Source organism: Anopheles coluzzii, chromosome X (genome assembly GCF_943734685.1).
Source record: "Anopheles coluzzii chromosome X, AcolN3, whole genome shotgun sequence".
In the NCBI taxonomy this organism is placed as follows: Eukaryota; Metazoa; Arthropoda; class Insecta; order Diptera; family Culicidae; genus Anopheles; species Anopheles coluzzii.
The window spans coordinates 13360369-13382407 of record NC_064669.1 but is presented as its reverse complement, the minus strand read 5'-3'; the positions used below and the strand labels follow the sequence as shown (position 1 = coordinate 13382407).

Here is a 22039-nt window from a genome sequence, read left to right as displayed (position 1 = left end):
CTACGGAGGGACGGACAGATTCTAGACTTGAACCCACGATGGGCTTGTAGTTAAGTCGTGCGTTTTCATGACTGTACCACGGGACCCCTTGGAATTGTGCGCCTGGTTAACATCCTCTCACAAAATACATATCTTTGTCGTCAAGCGTGTACAAAGTGTTAACTTGATACAATCAGCAGAAGCTGAAAAGATGGTAGTACATTTTTCAGAATTTGTTTGGAGCACCACCATCACTCTATACATGACACCAAGGCGCCCCTCAGTCTGCACGTGTTCTTTATTGGCTTCGTTTGCTAGCGAGAATCTCCCGACACTATGCCTAGGCTCTTGTATATACAGTGGTCTACTAGCAACGGCATTGTGGAGCTTGTACCATTCTCGGTATCCCATATCGCCATACGCACACAGCTACACCACACACAATCTATGCGATCATGATAGGAGGATGAACCATGAGTCTGCCTGCCCGACAGGGAATAGTTGGGATTAGACCATCGTGGTCGTAGCTGGAAGTCTGTTCCCTTCGTACTTCGTGCAAAAGGTATATCCGTAACACCGTAGTTGTTGTTAAGTCAACTGGGCAGACAATCTTGTAGTTGGTATCTTACTCAGCTGGTGTGGCGTTCGCTCACCGGTGTAATCTACGACGCTTTATCCAAGCACAGCTGATGGAGAAGGAACTAGGTGAAGATTTACAACAACTGTTCGCTTTTTTATTGAACCCGTGCACGGGCGACGGCGTGGACATCTCGGATATAAAGAGGTGACTTCAACAAAACCAAGTCAGTGTTATTTGGCTCGCAAAAAAGTCGACATACATTCATTGGACAATAGCGTCATCTATCACATTCTAGAGGCGATATAATGGACACTAAACCGACAGGTACGCAAGGCTAGACATGTTAGAGTGTGCGATATGTTTACAATTGTGAATATCTTTATTGTTTAGAATCGAAGACACTGCCCTCTGCCCAGGCACGTCCCGTAAAGCTGGAGGAGGCATTCCTAATGACTAGTAAGACTTCAACGAGCGTTGAGAGATACCCTAGCATCGCACTGAACCAATCTAATGATGAACCTTTTCTTCAGAGTTTGGGCTGTACAATCTGTGTCTGATCGCCATTTCCGGCATCATCTTGGCTGCCGTGCTGCTCGAAACGCTTGGCATCAGTTACGTGCTGCCAGTGGCCGAGTGCGACCTGCTGCTGACCACCAGGGAGAAGGGCGTGCTGAGTGCAATCTCGTTCGCGGGCATCATTTGCAGCTCGCATCTTTGGGGCTTTCTGGCGGATACACGTGGCCGGCGGGCAATCATTTTGCCAACGCTGTTTCTTGCCTTTGCCTCATCGGCTCTCTCTAGCCTTACCACCAACTTCTGGTTGATCACCGTGATGCGGTTCTTGACGGGATTTTTGTAAGTAGCATGACTGTAGACGACCTTATCTGCCTGCAGCAAGCTGCGCACGTGCTGGGCGGGCTCTCCAAATTTGTTATTTGTTATTTATTTATTAAAATTCAACGGACCGCAAGTGGCCCACTTGAAGCGAATTCATTTACATTCATTCATTATAAGATAGTCACATTACGTCAAATGCTACCCTACCCTAGCCCCATTAAGATTTGTTGTTTTCAAATGAGTGCCATACATGCATGCAGATAAGTGAGCATTTTTAGCCGTGATCATACACTACCGTTTGTGTATAGCTTTTACGGCTAGCCCTATTTACCCTATTTGCAGCCCTATTTACACCGGTTACACTTTGTCTCGCACACAGCATTTCCGGCCCATCCGCCACTATCTACGCGTACCTGGGCGAATTTCATGGCAAGCGCAACTGCTCCCGTGCGATAATGGGGGCGTCGTTTGTGTTCGGTCTCGGCTCGATCCTGCTGCCGCTGATCGCCTGGTCCATCATTAACCAGGAGTGGGAGCTTGCCATCCCGCTGCTCGGCATCGTCTACCGGCCCTGGCGACTGTTTCTGGTCGTTTGCGCACTGCCCAGCTTTGTGGCCGCTCTGGTACTGCTCGGACTGCCCGAGAGTCCGAAGTATCTGCTGTCCCGCGGACGGGAGCAGGAAACGATAGCCGTACTACGCAGCATGTACCGGTGGAACGCCGGTAGGAAGGTTCCGCCGCTCGCGCTGACCGGCGTACTCCAGGAAACGGAAGCGCAGCAGACCAAGGTGAGGCGTGAGGAGGCGGCCAGCGGTAAGAGCATGATGGGCCTGCTGAAACGGATGTGGCACCAGACGGCACCACTGTTCATGGGCTCGTACCTGAAGCGGACGGCGATCCTCTGTGTGCTCCAGTTCGGCATCTATCTCACCTCGAGCGGGATGTACATGTTCTTCCCGGACATACTGAACCGGATAGCCTAGCAGCAGGGCAAGGGTGTCGAGCGGACGACCGTGTGCAATGCGGTGTACGCCACCAGGTTCGACATCCAGGAGCTGGCGGGCCTGGGCGGCAATGGGACGGCACGGTCCGACCTGTGCCACCAGAAGCTGGACATTTCCGCCTACGAGCATTCGTTCGTGCTGGAAGCGATCTATGCGCTCGGGTTTGCCGTCATCGGGCTCATCATCAATGCGGTTGGCCGGCTGCCGATTCTGGTGTTTATTTTCGCGCTCTGCGGCACCTGCGGCGTGCTGATCGTGTTCATCGATCTGCCCCTGCTGGCCATCTGGTTCTATCTCATCCTGCTCACGTGCGGCTTCTGCATCAGTGTGGTGAACGCTTGCACCATTGACCTGTACCCAACGAATTTACGGTAAGCTAGCTAGTTCGGGGCAGTTGGTTGGCTCGAGGAATACGGGTTGATGATACGTTTTTGCTTTCTTTTTGCAACACAGAGCGATGGCAATTTGCATCTCGCTGATGTTCGGACGGCTCGGTAGCATCGTTGGCTCGAATCTGGTCGGCTTTCTGCTCGACACGCACTGTGAGCTTACGTTCTGGATCTCCGGTCTGCTGCTGGTCGGGTGCGGAGTGCTATCCTTCTTCATACCCAACATTTACAAACGGAACGTGTCGGAAGATCGGCTCAGTGTATCGTCACGGTGAGAGAAGTACAGTTCGGGACATTCTCACGGTTAGGACATGTGCTTTTTTGCATATACAACTATACGACTATTGCAAAGAACCTAAACTCAGGAATCTGAAAAGGGTGTCAACTTGATCAGATAGCCATATAGTTAACGTTGGCTCATGAATCTTGATATCCAACACTCTCCGAATAGTTTTTGAAAACCAAGTTGGACATCATGTGAATGATTCATTCACTTTTTTTTAAATCCATAACTCTTCCAAGATTCAGATTCATGATTTCATTCGTAATTTTAATGATGCTCGCTTGAAAATGCACAAAACTGTCTTGAAAAGATTCATAAAGTTTCGCGCAATCTATGCCGCTTACAGTTAGTGTGAGTGGTTTTTTAGCTTGTGTATAATATAGAGACTGATACCTTAAACTCATCGTAATGGAAAACAAAGCGTTTATTTCTAAGCTTGTTCGTAGCAACTCACGTCTGTAGCGATATTAAATCACAGCAATATGTTGGCTGGTTGTCCTTACCCTATACCGATCCCTAATAGTTGTCCAAAAATGTTGAAATAGTGTGCAAAATCTTACAGTCATAATTTTGGCACTGTTTTGCTTCAAGTAATATTTTCCAACTCACAAAACATCCTCACAAAAAAAAATAAATAGAAATCTTTGTAAAACATTAATAATACCCGTGATTCATTCATGGTCGTTAAAACTTCTGAGATCACACTGCGTCACGTGTCACTAGCCCGTCGGAGGGTTGGGTAGGGTAAATGGCAGGGCAAATGTCAACCAAAGCCAACCTTCCCTCCTTCCCTTTGCAATTGACGGGGAAGGTCCGGTGTGTCACATTCATTTGAATAAAAAATCAATTAATCCAAACGCGAAACCACGGGTGAATCTAGACGAGTGGCCTCATTTACGGCACATCAAACACTGACCAACGGTAGGCAGGCAGGCAGGGGCAGGCAAAGGGGGCAATGACGGGGACTCGGGATCTGTGCCGGCGTCGCTAAACAGTGACCGGCCCTTGCCGCCTCTCGAGCCAGTCCCGATGCGTCCCAAGGGCTCTCCATCATCGGTTAACACCGCGGGTCTTCCCATTCTCTGTCAGCACCCTTCACTAGGTACACAAAACAGATCCGTTCCCCTTTCATATTCGGCGTGTGTCTTTCGCCGTGTCGCTGGCGCCGTCTCAATTGCTAGTAAAAGGTTGTTTTCATTTTTTCCCCTTCGTTTCTAGGACTTCACTTTTTTTTGTTCGCCTTTCTCTCGGTTCTGCTTTCCCTCGCACGTCGTGATATGGCAGCGTTTGATTTGACACTTTTCCCATCAACTCATCTGTGTTGCCGGGTTGCCTTCGGGTTCGTCCTTCGGGTTTGTCGGGTAGCTGGGCCCCCCTCGCTGACTATATTTTATTTATGTCTCATTCAATTATCCGTCATCTATATTCATAACTCACCAGCCGAGGTGTGTCGATTGCAAAAATGGGACAGTGTCAACGGAGTGCCACTCTGCTTCCGCTGGTTTTGGTTTTGTTGGAATATGTTTTAAACCTTTTCGTTAATGCTACCAACTGCTGGAAGAATTGATGGAGAACCCAGCAAGGAGCACACCGTGGAAGATAATAATTGCTTGCCGGATTGGTTGCGGTCTACTCTACCCGGTGTAACGTCTTCTGGTGCTACTGCTCGTGGAAATCCTGCTGTGGGCGCCAGAGCAAATCATCTATTACCCACGCAATTCCGCAATTCAGGACGCGAGATAATCAAGATGGGACCAAAGCAATGCCACAAACAATGCAATACCTTCGTTAGGTTTCTTTGTTACGAATAGTAGAAAAAAAAGTCAATCACTCCCTTTTGCCCGAATAATATTCTCCTTTTTATGCGATGCTTGGGCGGCGAGGGCGGTGAAGTACTCGCATCATCTAAAAAACAGAACTCCAAAAAAGAAACCCCACACAGAAACATAAATAATGATGATAAAGTCAGGCGCGCTAAGAATCGGCAATAAATCATCGAACTGTTTTATTGTCCTGGTGTCGGTTTGTAGATCGATTCCATTTCGCCGGCAGAATCCGGCCGAAGGACTTTCTTGCCAAAGAAACAAGAAAACGAAACGAAGAAAAAAAAAACGACACAAATGTTCCCGTCACGGGAGCCTGGGAGTGGAATTGAAAAGCGGAAGCACCAGTCAATGCGGCCAATTTTTAGAGCGACACAATCCCTCTGCGTAGGACACTTTCGTTCGTTCAAGCCTTGTGTGTGTGTGTGTGTGGCAGTAATAAACGCGCCACTTCAGCACACTCCCGCAGGACCGTTCGATGCGTCGTCTTCTTAATGTGTATTTTTTTTTTTTTACTTTCGGGGATTTTTCGGGACCGATAACGAGATTTGTCGGTAGCGACACACACACACACACACACACACACAGTGGGACACGTGGCGCACGCGAAACGCGACCGAAGGTAGGTGCAAACGTTATGTGTACAGATCCCACCCAACCGCAACTGTCCTTAAGCTAATGTAATTATTTCCCTACTGTATGGCGATGCACGGTCCGCGAGCGGTCGCACTGAGCAGTTGTGGGTTGTGGATTTGAATGATTTTTGACGCGTGCCGTCGATCTTGATATCCCTTGTGCCGTATCCGCCGCAGGAGCTGAAGCGCTCTTAAAAAGGGAGGGCAGCAGCTAGCTTCAGAAAAAAAAGAAAATAAAAAAGGACAATTCCTTCCAAATGAGCAGCGAGTGACGGGCTAGGGGGCAAGGGCGAGGCAAGTTTAAACAGTTTTTAACTGCACCCATTTGCGCAGCAGCGTTCGGTTCGTGCGCATTCAGCAGAGTGCCTCGGCGGTGCGCTGTGCTGTCCGGGTTGGCACGCCTTTTTAGCATTTTTGTTGTTGTGTTGTTGCTGTTGTTGTTCGGGAAGGGTCGCGTGCGTGTGAAAAAGTGCACCGGAGGACGCAGTTAGCAACCTTTGCCAGTGCGCGGCTGTTCGGTCGGCCGATTATCCTGGAAATTAAATTTTATGCGGTTCCATAAGCGGGTCCGCCAGAAGTCCGTTTTGGCGTCCGGGGTGGTCCGGGAGCAGGGGCACAGCGGATTTGCTACATGGCAGTATGTCTGGGTTTGTGCCGGTTTCATGTCACAGCTGATCTGCTAATGAAGCTTGTCGGCACGTTCGCCGGGTCATTGCTGGTAGCTGGATGCCATTTGCCGGGAGTGGTCGCGTTTTCCCAGGCTTTTACACCAGATATTGCAAAGGGGGAAAGCGGACAAGCAAAGCAGAAGAGTCTGGAATGGTTTTTGATCTAAAAAACTGAAGAAAAAAAAATAGTTGAAATTGAGCTTACTCACCACGTTTCGTCGTTTCGAAAGATGAACAAGATGTCCGGAATAGGAACTTTTTCAACTGTAGGAGATCACGTAGATGAGATCTCTTTTCTTCTTTTGGCTCCGCTAGACATCATGTAACTATGTCTTGGGCTGATTCCAAAAAAATGTCAATCTCAATTATTTGATTCGGCTAACATGTCAACACGATTATCGCCCAGCGCCTAGACCACCGCGAAGTTACTGTAGCTCCATAGAGCATAGATGCTCACTCCGTAATCAAAGCCTTTCGTGATCTTTCACAACATAAAATATCGCGAATCACATCGTGAATATCTGGAAATAACACATCAATCGATTAATTTTGCGATCATCAGTTCTGCTGATCCATCGCTTTATTACATTCCGCACAATCTCCAAAAGTGAAATCCGAAAGCGAACGTCACCATAGAAGCTAATTCCAGCTAATTCCAGGGAATTTATAACGCCAATAATATGCACTTTGCAATTAAAAAAAGCAATACACCATACACACACACAAACGGAACGAAAGGACAATACGAGAAAAAAAACTACACCAACAAAAGCGCCAGCGCCCTCGATTGCCGTGCGCTGCGCTGGGATAGAGCGAGACGAGGCAGCATCGTTCGACTCGCTCTGGTCAGAATCTGGAGGGCGGACGGGCTTGCGCTGTCGGTGGTGCGTGCGAGCGAGCACGAACGAGCGCGGACTGAGCACGTGCCACCGCATCGGTGTGCCTTGGTGCGACCGAACACGCCAGTCCATTGCGCTACGCTGGCGGGGAAATACATTACCAGACACATCTCGCCTGACACTCGCGCCCAAGCTGCTGCTTGGTTAGCTCCGTTAGTGTCAAGCGAGAGCGAAAGAGAGCGGTGCTTATCAAGCACAGTTTGAAGGGAAAGAAAAAGGCACAGTGTGTGGCAGTGTGCCGTGGACCGGAGTACCGGGCCCGTTTGCCGACGCAGCCAGCGCAAGTTCTGTGCCGATTGTCGCGCGAACCGGACGTGCCTGCCCTGTTTGAATAGCCCCAGAAGTAGCCGGAATTTTGAGCGAAGAAGTTATTGTCGTGTGGTGCGCGATTAGTGTAAGTGTGCTAGCGTGTGTTGCCTGGTGGTAGCAGTTGCAGTTGCGGTGTGTGAATTTCCGTGAATTCCCTCATCAAAAGCAAAACAAAACGAGAACGAGTGGGAATGCGAATTTCCAACGTGTTGCGAAAGCTTTGGCACGCCGGACAGCAGCTTCTACCATCAAACTGATTGTGAGGCGAAAAACATGATCATCAAACGCTCTAACGTCAATCAACCTACGAATCTACGAATCTTCTAACAGTGCCTTCTGACGTTAAAATTTGGCGCCACTGGGCCTGAAACAAAAAGGGATCAACATTAGTGTGTGCACAGTCCCAATTGTCATCCAGTCTGGTGGGATGATATTGCAGGAAATGTGATTTTTGTTGTCCATGGACTTTTCATCGAATTTCATCGAATTAGCTGCTTTCTGGCGGTTTGTCTAAACGCACTGCAATGGAGAAGCTTTGGAACTTCCTAATTTCTGCTTCTTGTAGCGATATTAGCCCTACAGCTTAGTTCAGGCTTAAACTCCGCATCAGCAGTGGATGTCAAGAAACGATCATCCTGTACAGAAAGTTTGTTCGTAAACCGTATTCCACGTGTTGGTTGTGATATTCGTTAGAATGAAACAATTCATTTCCCTCTTTTTCATCCATCAACAGCTATAACAGAAAGTGTATAACGTGAGTGGTAGTGGTGTGTGTGTGTGTGGTGATACGAAGCGTCTACTCTAGGAAGTGATCCTGCACAGCACGTGTTTAGGTTGGAATCCGTGCAGGATTCTTGGGTTGTTGAAGAGATCGTGCTAAAACTAGAACGTACACTGGAGCGTACGTAACCCAGCCGCAAGATAGTTGCCAACAGTCAGCAGTTATATGTAAGTTTCCATCGTCATATTTCTGTCGATGCCTTTAATTATCTACTTGAATACTTTACTGGATGAGTTTATTGCTTGAGTTCAAGAAGGATCTGATGTATTTTTTTTATTCAGGAGGAACGGTCCGAAAAGGCCGTATTGCTTAAGAGTAGAGTAGGATCTGATGTAAAATGTAAGAAAATATAATTGATATTTTAGAGGAAATTAGACGATCCTATGTTCGGAAGTGGTGATCTTCTCAAATAGTGCTTCAGGTAACTTGCATTCTCAGGCATTTGCCGCTCCGTTCCTGTCCTGTGCCGGCTTGCAAATCTTTCTACCATGAAGCGGAAAGGAAAGAGGAAGGCAACAAAAAACATCCCGGAAGCATTGACATTTCGGGTCCATTTAAAGGTGTGCTTGAAGAGTCGGGGGATGGTTGGGAAGAGTCGGGAAAACACTTTAGTGAGATTGAAACTCTCCGAAACAACTCTCAACACTACCGCAAAGGTTGACAGCAAGGAAGCAAAAAAAAAAAAAACAAAAGAAAAAACCCCGAAAAGGACATGGTCCACTCGCCAACGGACACACAAACACACCGATCCATCATCCATGGTGTATTAAAATTCAATTAAAACTCCAGCGCTTCCCGCTTGGTGTGGGTCATTTCGGTAGCGAACAATTTTTGGGTCGATTTTCACCCGCCTAAAATGCAATTTATATTCCCAAAGGAGAGAAAGGGGACTGCTTTGCTCCTGGGCTGGTTTTGCACCCCTGCCGGTACGGGGAGATCCAGAGGTGTCCCTTCAGCGTTCGGTAGTGGCCATTTTTACGGCGGTTTAATTTTTGAATTACGTTCAATTATCCACGCCGTTCCGTGTGTTCGTCCCATGGCTTTGGCGCTGTTATGCAAGATACGGTAGAGTTGCAAAGGAACCGTCACCCACTCACAGCTCCTCGAGTTCATGTGTGTGTGTGTGTGCGTGTTGTTTGAATTATCCTTCCCCTTCCTAAGTCCACTCTGGACTCTAGGGGGAAGCAAGAAGCGTAGGGATCCTGATTGATGGGTTTTCCTCCGGTTTGAATGAGCTAATGCGTGCGCCCAGACAAGAGGGATGGGAAGGGCGACACGTGCCTTGGAAGAAAAAAAGTTTGCCTACTAGCAGCAGGTACGGGGTTGAACTCGGAAAAGGGTAAGGACACTCAAGGGGAAGGAAATCCTGAAGAGAGTTAACTTTTTGCGTGACACAAGACGTGTTTTTCATAAAATCGTACAAATACGTTATAAATAATATCTTTGACAAGCTGCCTGGATTGCCCTGTTCCCCTCCTTTTAGCGGTTGAACCAAAGAACCAAGCGCGAATTGCACTAATCAACAGTGCAAAAATTGAACAAAAATTTAATTCGCCCTAAAAATCAGAATTATCCAGAAATGGAGCTGGTTCTAGTTACGTTCAGTTCAAAGCTGGAAATGTTCACCCTCTTTTTACGAGGGTTACGATGACGTTGCCCCCCCCCCTCCTTTTTGTCTGGCCAGTTCGATAGAAGTCGGAGTTGAATTTTAATTGGATTTGCTAGATTTCATCAATCTCGGAGTGGAAAGCGAGACGCTGCTTTTCTTTTTGCCATTACAGGGTTTTCCAGTGGTTCTGATAACTTTGAGATGCTTAACGGACTCTATCGCACGGGAAGTGATACTTTTGGCGCGTTAGCGATAAATCTGTAACTTTACTGAACTCTATGTGACGGGAAGTAGATTCTTTGGCACCTTTTTTGGACAAGTCATTTGGGTGCCGTTTGCCAGCTGGGTTTTCGTATACATGAGGTGGTTGAAGTATTGCTATTTTCAATAATACACATCAATATAAAATTTGCACTATATATGGCTATACACATTTATTAAAATTATGATCAAAGCATGATATGTTTTGTAAATTATCGAGTGATGTTATTTTACTTCAATTTATGTTGCTTTGTTATGGAAGAGTAATAACATTCAAGTCAACTAGCGTTTATAAACATTCGCGAGTGAAATCATCTGCTGTCAATTCGAATGGGTGGGAAACAACTACAACAACAATTTTCCACAACCAAACGCATTCCGAAAATATCGCTTCAAAAAAGGTTTCATGCTGTCGTGGCTGTGCTGTGCACCAAAACATAATAGTGCTAATTCGTGAATCTTATTGCACACAGTATGTATTTAAGCCCATAACACTTGAAGTAGTTGTAATTATTTACGTGTTCCGAATGTTACAGGTGTTTCAATATAACCGAAATCATTGGATGCTGTTTGTGAAGATCGATTGTGTCATCATTTTACAAGCAAAAGTAAGTCATTGCATATCCAATGCCTAAGAGCGCTTTGTCCTCTAATGACTTTCTTATATATACTATACAGCTCAAATATTATAACAGACATGGAGCCCAATACAAGTGCAGCTACACGACGTGTTGTAAAAACCACATCCGATAGCGACAGGAAGCGGGTCATAACGGCGTATGAAAATGGCTCAGCTCCATCAGCAATAAGCCAAATGCTTAATATAAAGAGACCAACGGTGTATGGAATCATAAATAAATACAATGCAACTTGGCAAATCGCTGCAGCTAAGCGTGGTGGCACCTGTAAAAAAAAGTTGTCGCAGGATGCGGTAGAAAGCATTCGAGCCTGGATCGACGAAGATTGTGCGATCACGCTGAAGTCACTGGCACAGAAAGTATTTGAACGACACGGTGTACACGTTAGCATCTCAACTATAGCCAGGGAAGTAAAGGGCTTCAACTACTCCTTTAAAATGCTGCAAAAAATACCTGAAAGGCGCAACACAACTGCTACGATCGAGGAACGTACCACATACGCCAGAAACTTCTACCAAATAACAAGGGCATTTCCTGTAAGCGGATTAATATATTTGGACGAAGTGGGATTCAACGTGAGCATGCGGACAAGCAAGGGCAGATCTCAGAAAGGAACGCCAGCAGTAACCGTGGTTCCTCAAATTAGAACTAGAAATATATCGATAGTATGTGCAATGAATTCGAATGGGATCGTACATTACGTCACCCACAACCAACCTGTAAACAGAGAGCTATTTACCAATTTTATTTATGAGCTTAAAGATATATTGCGATCCAAAAACATTAATAGAAGCTATTTAATAATGGACAACGTTGCTTTCCACAAGAGCCAGTCCGTGCAGGAAGCTATAGGAACCGTTATAGACAAACCTCTCTATCTACCCCCATATTCTCCCTTTTTAAACCCCATAGAGAATATGTTTAGCAAGTGGAAGAATTATGTAAAAAGATCTAACTGCACTAATCACGACCAACTAATGGAAGCTATATGCAACGGAGCAAATTATGTTACCGCAGAAGATTGCGAAGGGTTTATAAACAACATGTGGAACTACATGTCACGCTGTTTAAGCGGTGAAGAAATATTAGATTAGATGTATCTTTATTCTTTGATAGCTCCTTTGATAGAATTCAATAGTTTTATTCAATAGTTTAGATAGATGAGATTAATTAGTAGTAGTTAAGTCGATTAACACTTCAATGGAAAACCGTACTCCAAGAATTTTTCCTCAAAATGTGCTGTGCAGTTTCCTCAACAGTTATTACGTTTTTTTTTTCATTAGTTAAGTTCTTCATCTTTAGATGGAAAAACGATACTCAAAGAGTTCCTTGAAAACGTGCTGTGCAGTTTTCTCATCATTAATTACTTTTTTTAGTCAGTAGTAAATATCTTGATTGTTAGATGGAAAACAATACTCAAAGAGTTCCTTGAATAAAATACAATGCAATTTTCGAACGTTTCTTAAATCAGTTTGTTTTAGTTCTGAAAGAAAAACTAAGCTGTTTGCTTTCTTAAACCAGCTTTTATTTACGGCAAAACCCTGCCAGTATATGCCATCGTCAAGAGGCCCGGATCGCCATACAACACATCATGCTCCCGATTCATTCTTCTACTCAACACTTTCTGTTCAAACATACCGCTAAAGATGACCCTAAGTAGCACTCGTGTCCGTAGTAGTGATGGGAGAATTCTATAAAAGCCTGGTTCAATTCCGAATGACTTCGCCAGAGACGAAAGCGCCTTAGAAAAGTTGGTGCAAAACTCCAGACTATGAATCAACCGAAGCCGCTTTTTCGGGATTAGCAAGACGAAAATCATGACGATATCGAATACTAAGACAGCGTGCCGTACAAGTGGATTTGCCTATTTTCTTCGGTCGAACTACGTTTTATGATATTCTTCAGTATAATTTTTTATTATTCTTTATTATATTTTTTAACACATTCAACTTTCGCGCACAAGCTGGTGCTGTCTTTACTCCGAATGGCTCTGACGATTTAAAAGCACTTCAAAGCAGGTTGTGGGTGACGATCCCATTCGAATTCATTGCACATACTATCGATATATTTCTAGTTCTAATTTGAGGAACCACGGTTACTGCTGGCGTTCCTTTCTGAGATCTGCCCTTGCTTGTCCGCATGCTCACGTTGAATCCCACTTCGTCCAAATATATTAATCCGCTTACAGGAAATGCCCTTGTTATTTGGTAGAAGTTTCTGGCGTATGTGGTACGTTCCTCGATCGTAGCAGTTGTGTTGCGCCTTTCAGGTATTTTTTGCAGCATTTTAAAGGAGTAGTTGAAGCCCTTTACTTCCCTGGCTATAGTTGAGATGCTAACGTGTACACCGTGTCGTTCAAATACTTTCTGTGCCAGTGACTTCAGCGTGATCGCACAATCTTCGTCGATCCAGGCTCGAATGCTTTCTACCGCATCCTGCGACAACTTTTTTTTACAGGTGCCACCACGCTTAGCTGCAGCGATTTGCCAAGTTGCATTGTATTTATTTATGATTCCATACACCGTTGGTCTCTTTATATTAAGCATTTGGCTTATTGCTGATGGAGCTGAGCCATTTTCATACGCCGTTATGACCCGCTTCCTGTCGCTATCGGATGTGGTTTTTACAACACGTCGTGTAGCTGCACTTGTATTGGGCTCCATGTCTGTTATAATATTTGAGCTGTATAGTATATATAAGAAAGTCATTAGAGGACAAAGCGCTCTTAGGCATTGGATATGCAATGACTTACTTTTGCTTGTAAAATGATGACACAATCGATCTTCACAAACAGCATCCAATGATTTCGGTTATATTGAAACACCTGTAACATTCGGAACACGTAAATAATTACAACTACTTCAAGTGTTATGGGCTTAAATACATACTGTGTGCAATAAGATTCACGAATTAGCACTATTATGTTTTGGTGCACAGCACAGCCACGACAGCATGAAACCTTTTTTGAAGCGATATTTTCGGAATGCGTTTGGTTGTGGAAAATTGTTGTTGTAGTTGTTTCCCACCCATTCGAATTGACAGCAGATGATTTCACTCGCGAATGTTTATAAACGCTAGTTGACTTGAATGTTATTACTCTTCCATAACAAAGCAACATAAATTGAAGTAAAATAACATCACTCGATAATTTACAAAACATATCATGCTTTGATCATAATTTTAATAAATGTGTATAGCCATATATAGTGCAAATTTTATATTGATGTGTATTATTGAAAATAGCAATACTTCAACCACCTCATGTATACGAAAACCCAGCTGGCAAACGGCACCCAAATGACTTGTCCAAAAAAGGTGCCAAAGAATCTACTTCCCGTCACATAGAGTTCAGTAAAGTTACAGATTTATCGCTAACGCGCCAAAAGTATCACTTCCCGTGCGATAGAGTCCGTTAAGCATCTCAAAGTTATCAGAACCACTGGAAAACCCTGTATCAACTGATTGTTTTTTTTTTAATTATTGCGGCTGAAAGTATTGAAGTGTTATGTTTTTTTTTGCAAAAAGAGGATCATGCTTCCTTTCGAGAGAAGAGACAAAGAGAGTGGCAGATTTTTGGCGTTTCGTGCACGTGCGTTGCAGAAGTGTCTCGCAGCTCCAATTGGTCCTTCGAACAGGATTATTTTTTTTTATTTTTTTATTCCCTCAATTTGAAGACAATTGTTCATGGGTCCATATTGTTGACACATTGTGTTCTCCACCAAAACTATTGCATAATTGTTACAAAGGCTTCGTGGAGATGAAGTTTCTTGGCATCCAATGTCCAAACGGTAATGACATGTGTGAAGGTATGGAATTAGAAATCGCAGTCCCGGGGCACACAAACATCAAACCCCCGTATGAACGATGTCCGACGTCAAATTGTCCCGCTTGGTCCAGACGAGGCATGATAAAGTGAGCCGGGACCTCGAAAGTCTTGTCGGTGCGTCATCCGTCGGTGTGGAATTTCAAACTTCAACCAGCGCCATAAACTGGGGACCATCCCCTTTCGGTTGGCACCAGATCGCACGATTGACAATGATCCAACCCCTGTGGCCGGGCCGGAACGGGCTCTACCTGTAGAAAAGCTGGTAAAATGCATCTGGACACTCTCTTGGTGGTATGAAAGCGTTTTCCCGCTTCGCATTAGCCTGTGTGTTGCATTAGTTTTTGTGGAGTATCCTGTTTGGTGCATCCTACCATCCTACCTGGTTGCAATTCGAGATGCGCTACCGTGAATCAGAGTGCGTATGTTTCCCTCGGTGCGAGAGTTTGCCGAGCTGGGCGGCTGTGGTTTCCAGCATGCAAACGCATGCAAACAATGCCCCGTGTCATATTGCCCGACGTGACGGATCCAAAAAGTGGTCCTACCGCTGCTCCCCCAGGAAGATAAAATGGTGCGCGATAACCGACTCGCTTTTATTTGCGGGACTTAACTACGGCCCTGTCGTGTGCGGACCCTTTGTTTTTTTTTATGTTACCACCCATACCAACCTCCTTCCACAACCTACTCTAACCCTTTGCCAGCCGGTACAACCGGGCCGGTGCGTTGTGGATTTTGCTGAGTTTGGCTCCTCCGGGCTCTAATTTCCACCGGACTGACGACGACGGCGGCGACAACGACGACCGTTAAGTGGCCTGTCAGTGTTGTCAGCGTGGGCTTGGTCACCATTTTAGAATGCAGATTGTGCACTGCCGTTCAGGTGGTGCCAAAACTAACTTAAAAAAAACGAGCTAACACGTAAGGGGAAAGTTTGGGAGCTGCGGGTAAGCAAAAAAAAAAAAAAAGAAAAATACTGGTAGGTCTATCGACCACGCTGTTCCAAAAGTTTGTCTCTGTATGTCGATGACGATGGGTGTTTCGCCGGGAGAGATTTGTAACTGTCCAGGATTAATAAATCGGTAAAATCATGTTAGCGGTTTTATTTTTTTTTTATGGCTTCAGTTTGAGCTGGTATGGAATAAAAGAAGACAAGTCTTGTTAATATTTCAATCAAAGTAAACTGAGAGCATTTCAACAAATCTATACTAGTTTGACTGCTATACTTCATGTATATTATATTTATTTCCTCGCAACTGGCAATTTTGTTATTCTCTTGCAAATTCGAATATAAATTAAAATGCACAGGAACATCTTTCAGATAATAATACATAAATACTACAAAATATAAGCCAAATAAAAAGTGTGTTTCTAATAAAAAGATCCTAAGACTGTGCAGCGTCAAACAATATATGTTTTGAATCTAGAAATGTGGCTTTTTGGAATGTGCGGTGCATCACTCTCTTTGATGATTCATCGATTTTTCTATAAATAAAAATAAACGTTTGTATTTACGTCTGTATGTACAGTTATGCATTGCACTATAACTACTCCCCAGGCGTATAAAAAGTAATTTTTAACATATTTTTTTATAGATTCAATTGTTAATTAGGCTCTTTTCTGGGTTGTACAAGACTTGTATACTTGTTGCGGTTAAAACGGACAAACAGCTGTACGTTAAGAAGAAGAAGGTACTAAACATGCCAAATTCGTTTAAAAAAAATTATGGTGCACTGCAAAATAAAATTAATGCAATAAATGAATGCAGAAATAAAGGCAATATAAATTCAAATGCATCATTAACCCTGGAAAGCTATATCCAATGAAACTAAACAGTTTAGTGTATTTTACAAGCTGATAATTGAAGAGTGCTTTTTGTTTCAGAGTCACTCAATTAGCCATCTTGTTGTTGTTTTCGTTGCGTTTCATTTTTTTCTATCTTAAAGGCTTCATTATTGCTTAAATTTTAGGCAAAATATTACATGTCAAGTGTAAAAATGATATCTAGCACAAATACTAAAGAGAATAGTAAAATCGCTTAAAAATGTCTGTTTACTTTGCGTATGTCATTTTATACGCTGTGGGCTGCTACAGTATCTTTTAACCTCAGTGAGATAAACTCGTTTCATGATATTCCGTTGAAGCTGTACATTTTTTTTACGAAGACGACTACGTATATTTTGTGTCGGTGGAAAATTAAATCGAAATCATCGGAAGTTAAGTCTGAAGGAATAAAATTGATAACTACGAATCCGACCAAAACTTAACGAATATAGGCATATTGCAACCGATGCACAAAATATATTTTTTTGAAGTCGCAGTGCTTTTTCACTATCACAATTATGAAAATAATTTATGAATTGATTTTTGGTGAGAAAATAACCAGAAAAACGTGCTTTTTAAATGATTTCCGTATTTGATAATCTATATCCCCAGCGTATGAATTTTCATACGTCAAGTATCTGAATATCTAAAGAATTCCAAACCAAAAAAAAAATTGTTTCGCCCACCGTGTTGACACCAACCCGTGTGTAATATAATGTTTCATAACATTTGGATCAATTTTTTGTACAATCGAGATGAAACTATTCTTTAACATCATATGCGAGTAACTTATATAAATCGATACATTTTACAGATTGCTAGATCAGAGGTTTTGTTTGCTCTGACTGGAGTTTCTCATCACAAAAAATAGGAAAATCGAGGTTCATCAATTTTCCTTTTTTTACATGCAGCGTACAGGAATGGCTCAAACGTACTAGCAAAGCTCGAAGTAAAATTATTCCATTGATTCTTGAATAATTCAATGATTAAAACTGAAACATGCCTCTCATGGGCTGAAACCTTGAATGGATCGAGTGCCTTATACTCAAGACTGTTTGTCCAGTTCTATGAGTAAACCAATCAACTTACAGGGTTTTCGAGCATTATATAGACATGTTCAGCGAGTTGTAGATTCGTTCAGGCATATAATAGACTCTTTCAGCGAGATATAGAATTGTTCGGATGTAGGTGTAGACATGTTCAGCGATTCTGTAGAGCTGTCATTTGTTTTGTTTACACACTGTGCCGCAGGGTTCAATTTTTCATTCTTAAAAGTCCTAAAAGTAGCTAATAATCATTCTCCAAGCTGTTTAATGCATAAATTAGTTGAAAAAAGCATATTTTTTCGAAAACCGTTTGTTTACCTTCTGATGAGAATGATCCAACTTGCAGTCCAAGGGGTACGAAAGTGACAGCTCTACAGTATAACCGAACATGTCTACACCTACATCCGAACAATTCTATATCTCGCTGAAAGAGTCTATTATATGCCTGAACGAATCTATAACTCGCTGAACATGTCTATATAATCCTCGAAAACCCTGTATAGGCTAATGAGTAGCTATGGCAGATCTAGACGACTATTACGCCAAATAAGAAGTAACCACGCTATGGGATAACATTTTGGAACAGGTTTTGTACTCCTTTTTTATGTAAAATAATATAAATTAGTAGATCGTAAGTTTGCTTTTCAACTGTTCCCTAATATTCAACTGTTTATAATATTCAAAAAAATCTTCATACTTTTTTAACTTCATTATTTTTTTGTAATTCAATGTAGTTTATGGATTTAGTGCCATTTTTATGATTTATGTCATTCAGTTCTGGTTTGATAACATCAATGAATGCAGCAAGGTTTATATCGTACGATTCAATTATTTCTAACCACATTTTCTAATAAGCTTCAATGTCTTTGCAGTTTTTAAATTTGTTTTCCATTGCTTTAGTAATTCCATATTAAAAGTAATTAGGATTGATAACCAATTTGTAATTATGTTTGAATTTTTGTTCTTTGGTACTGATTTTCTCGTTTATTGGTAAATACAGGTGTCTCCCGAGATACGACTGTGTTTGGGATCGAAAGATTGTCCCAAAGCAAGGTGTAAGTCGAAATAGTCGTATGACAAATATCTGTGAATATAAAGTTTATAACCAAAATTGTAGAGTCGGAATCTATGATATCGTGTATTTTATTTAAAATAATGGGGCCCTTTCCGTTTTAAGTTCGGAGGCTGAAATTTCAGCCTGTCAGCTGTTTGCATTGTATAGCAGTTTTCGAGCAGCTATCTAAGTGGCTATAATATACAGGTGGGCTTATCCCAAGGTGTATGGATTTAGAAGGCTGATTTTTATCGCTTCTGTTTCGGAATGAAGATTTTAAGAGTGTTTTGAGTATTCGTCAAACCTCAAGAATGCTTGTTTGAACAAAAGTTTTCACCCATTGCTGTGATTCTGGATTCTATCACCTGATCTCATTAATGCACCTTGGGGTAAATGTAAACACCACCTTGTTTTGCCATATTTCGAGCAGGTACTCGAATCTAATTCTAGCTTTGATACGTCATGCGATACGATGCGTAAACTGTGGCGTAAACTGGATTTCAGCCATACAACCCTATAATCTTTTGACAGGAAGTTTACGCTCTCCCCTACAAATCAAGCGTAAACTTTTTGTGTGACGTCCGTATGAGGCTAGAATAATCTAGACTGAAAATTGCAGGCTAGTTTTGTGTGTGATTTTGTGTGGAGTGTTTGTATGATTTCAGCCTCCAACTGTCAAACTCCTTACAAAAAACTGACTAGAATCGTGAAGGGCCCCTATGTTGGATAATGTATTAATTTTCCTCCAAAAGCCGTTTACACGATATAGATATTCAAGATCGGGTAGTTGTGGAATCTTTGGAAATGTGTGTGTAACGGTTTACAGCACAGAAATTAAAGAAATATACATGCATTTCTTCTCAATGACAACTTTTAACTGTCAAAATCAAAATCGTCGTATCTGCGAATCGTCGTAACTCGAGGGGACGCCTGTAGTTCAAGGTTCTTTGTTATGAGCTGAGTGGACTAGAATTAATATTTTGCCATACTTTGTTCCATTTCAATGCTGAACTTTTTTTTTTGTAATTGATGGAGAAGGATGAATGTTAATGTGTATCATTTAATGTATTTCATTTGCTGTTGGGTTTTCTACCATGCGTTCTGTTAGATATGTACATTCTATTGTTACAGTTTCGGGACATGGATAGTTTTTGGGGACTAATTAAATATTAAGGGGAATTTTATATTAATTTTAATTTTAATTTTTTAATTCTGGATATGACAGGCGTACACTGTTGTTCTTTTAAGTATCTGTTCGTTATCAATGATGGTAGCTTTGATGTTGGTATCAGTAAATTTAATCCCCCTCTAGATCAGGGAAGGACAGACTGATTCATGCTTACTCTAAACCACTCGGATTGCATATTATTTTGTTTTTTTTTGTTTTTTTTTGTTTTGTGTTTTTTTTTTAATTTATTAAAGCTACACAACAAATACTAGCTTCACAATTACAACACGGCATTAAACGTCAATCGGCTTAATAATTAAGCGTCAATTTATGTGTTTTTCTCTGTATATTTACCGATTTTTACCAGTAACGTTATTGTGTCCGATCGCGTCTAGAACTAGTGCCACTGTAGAGCGTGCCCTTTACTCTAACCACTGCACCGTCGAGGCCGGCTCGATTTGTTGCGTTAAAATTTGATACGCTTTTCGCTTGTGCTCCATCAATTGTAGATTAGCACTCACAGCAAAGGCAAAGGTAAAAACGATCAAAAGGCTTCCTCAAATGTGAGTTATTCAGGGATATGTGTGTTTTGTGAGTATGTGAGTGTGTGTGTCTGTATCCTAGGATAGGTTTTCCTAATTGTCTAATCCATCCATGCCTCACAGCCGGTTGTGGTCGGCGATGGTCCCATGGTATCGCATATCGTTCTCGCTCGCCCTCCAGAATTTCGCAGCTAATGAAGGCAATGTAAGTGCAATTAGTGAGGCTCCTCGTGTGTGTGTGTGTGTGTTTGTGTGCGGGGGAAAACAGCATCCGGTAATGATAATCCTCCCGCTGGGATGCGTGGAGATCCTTGTACGGGCGCATTTCTCACGGCGAGGAGAGGACGTCGATTAACCGATATGCTCGCCCGGGGGCCACAAAAAAGGAGGCAAACCCTGGCGGTGGTACATCTCGCGGCACGCGCGTTGTATTGGGGGATAATTAATGTTTAATGGTGTAACCTCGAGCACTCCTTTGGCTCTCGCGCTGGGGGTAGCGCTGCGTGCGGGCGTCTTCCAGCAATTCACCCGCACACACACGCGCACCCTCTGCACACTAAAAAAGTGATGGCCGCACGGTTTCTAAATGAAAAGGTATCCTTAATTCACCCACAGGATGGTAAGCGTAACTGTGGGGATCGTTTTGCTGCTTGCTGATGGCGTGTGTGTTGAAGCCCACCGCAAAGTAAAAGCGCAATCAGAATTCATCAAGGCGACCGAAAAACACAAATGAAACCCTCCATCTCGCCATCCCGCCGCGTATCGCAATTATCCTGTTTTGATGTGCTTTGTGAGAGGGTGAATTTGGCACCGTTTGCAGCGAGGGAGCAGAAATGGTCGAGCAGAAGAATGTATCCCTTCCACCAAGGGGGGGGGGGGGCATGGCTTGCTGGTTCTGGGTCTTACGTCGTTTGCCAAAGCTCTGGCTCCCGTGCTCTCCAAACAAGCGGTTTGGTTCGGTCGCGTGTTCGACGGCAATTATGTCCGCACAGTCCCGTGAACGTCCGAGCAGGGAGCGGATTCTTCCACCTGCAAGACGCGCACACATACACACACACACACACTTACATATCCGAAAGGGCAAATATTTATCCGTGCGATCTCTCACAGTGCTCTTCGCCCTCCCCGTCTCGTTGGCGCTTAAGACTTGGCCCCGTAACGAGCCCGATTAGTGCACATGTCCTGGGGAAAGGTCCTTTCAAAATGCTGCGCCAATCTTCTGCGGCCCTCCCCCCAGACAGCGTTGCGTGCCGGCAGCCAAACGTGTCACATTATCGGTTCGTCGCCCGGGCACCTAACGCGGCCTGGCGCGAGGGTGCTCGAAGCCTCCGGAGCAAGGCGTCCCAGGTAAGCAACAGTCGTAAAACAATCGTCGTCGTACGCGCTTACCGTCCGGGCGGTTTTGTTGTGGAATGGTTGACAAATTTATGCGCTTCGCTCGTTTGTGTGCCCGATGGAGTGGCTTGTGTTGTGTCGGCAGTGGGCTAATTAAATAAGGGGAAACTGTGTAACCTTCTTCCGGGAGCGGCTACCATCGCAGCATACCCTCAACCGCCCAAGCCTTTGGGGGGTGTACATTTTTACGTGTGCCACCGAAAATTGCCAATTCGAGAGCCAAGGGTGTGTGTGTTTGCTTTTTGCCTACCGCTGTTCAATGCTGCCGGGTGGTTCCGGTCAAAACATGACAGGGTGTGTGTGTGTGTGTGTGTATTTTTTATGCGTCTTTTTCCGTCCAACCACTTCGGCTGGTGTGTGGTGGAAATTTATATCACATCAAAATCCAACTACAAACAAACAAGCCAACTTAACTGGCAACTGTCGTTGGGCATGAAATGCGCTTTTATTTGGTGGAAAGGAAGGAGGAATCTGTTCCGGTGGTGGTGGGTTCTTTAT

General features: G+C 43.6%; 1 protein-coding gene and 1 pseudogene across 2 annotated transcripts in view; both read left to right on the top strand.

Moving 5' to 3' along the window:
* Positions 1-499: 499 nt before the first annotated feature.
* LOC120957212 (synaptic vesicle glycoprotein 2B-like) lies at positions 500-6364 on the top strand (annotated as a pseudogene).
* An 814-nt stretch (positions 6365-7178) lies between these two features.
* The window catches only part of LOC120954840 (LIM/homeobox protein Lhx8), a 32666-nt gene continuing 17805 nt past the window's right edge, over positions 7179-22039 (top strand). The window contains exons 1-2 of one of the 2 annotated variants that reach the window (XM_040375104.2): positions 7179-7538; positions 8140-8354. The gene's annotated coding sequence lies outside the window, so the exon portion shown is untranslated. The remainder of the gene's footprint in view (positions 7539-8139; positions 8355-22039) is intronic. The other variant, XM_040375096.2, reaches the window with a different exon arrangement.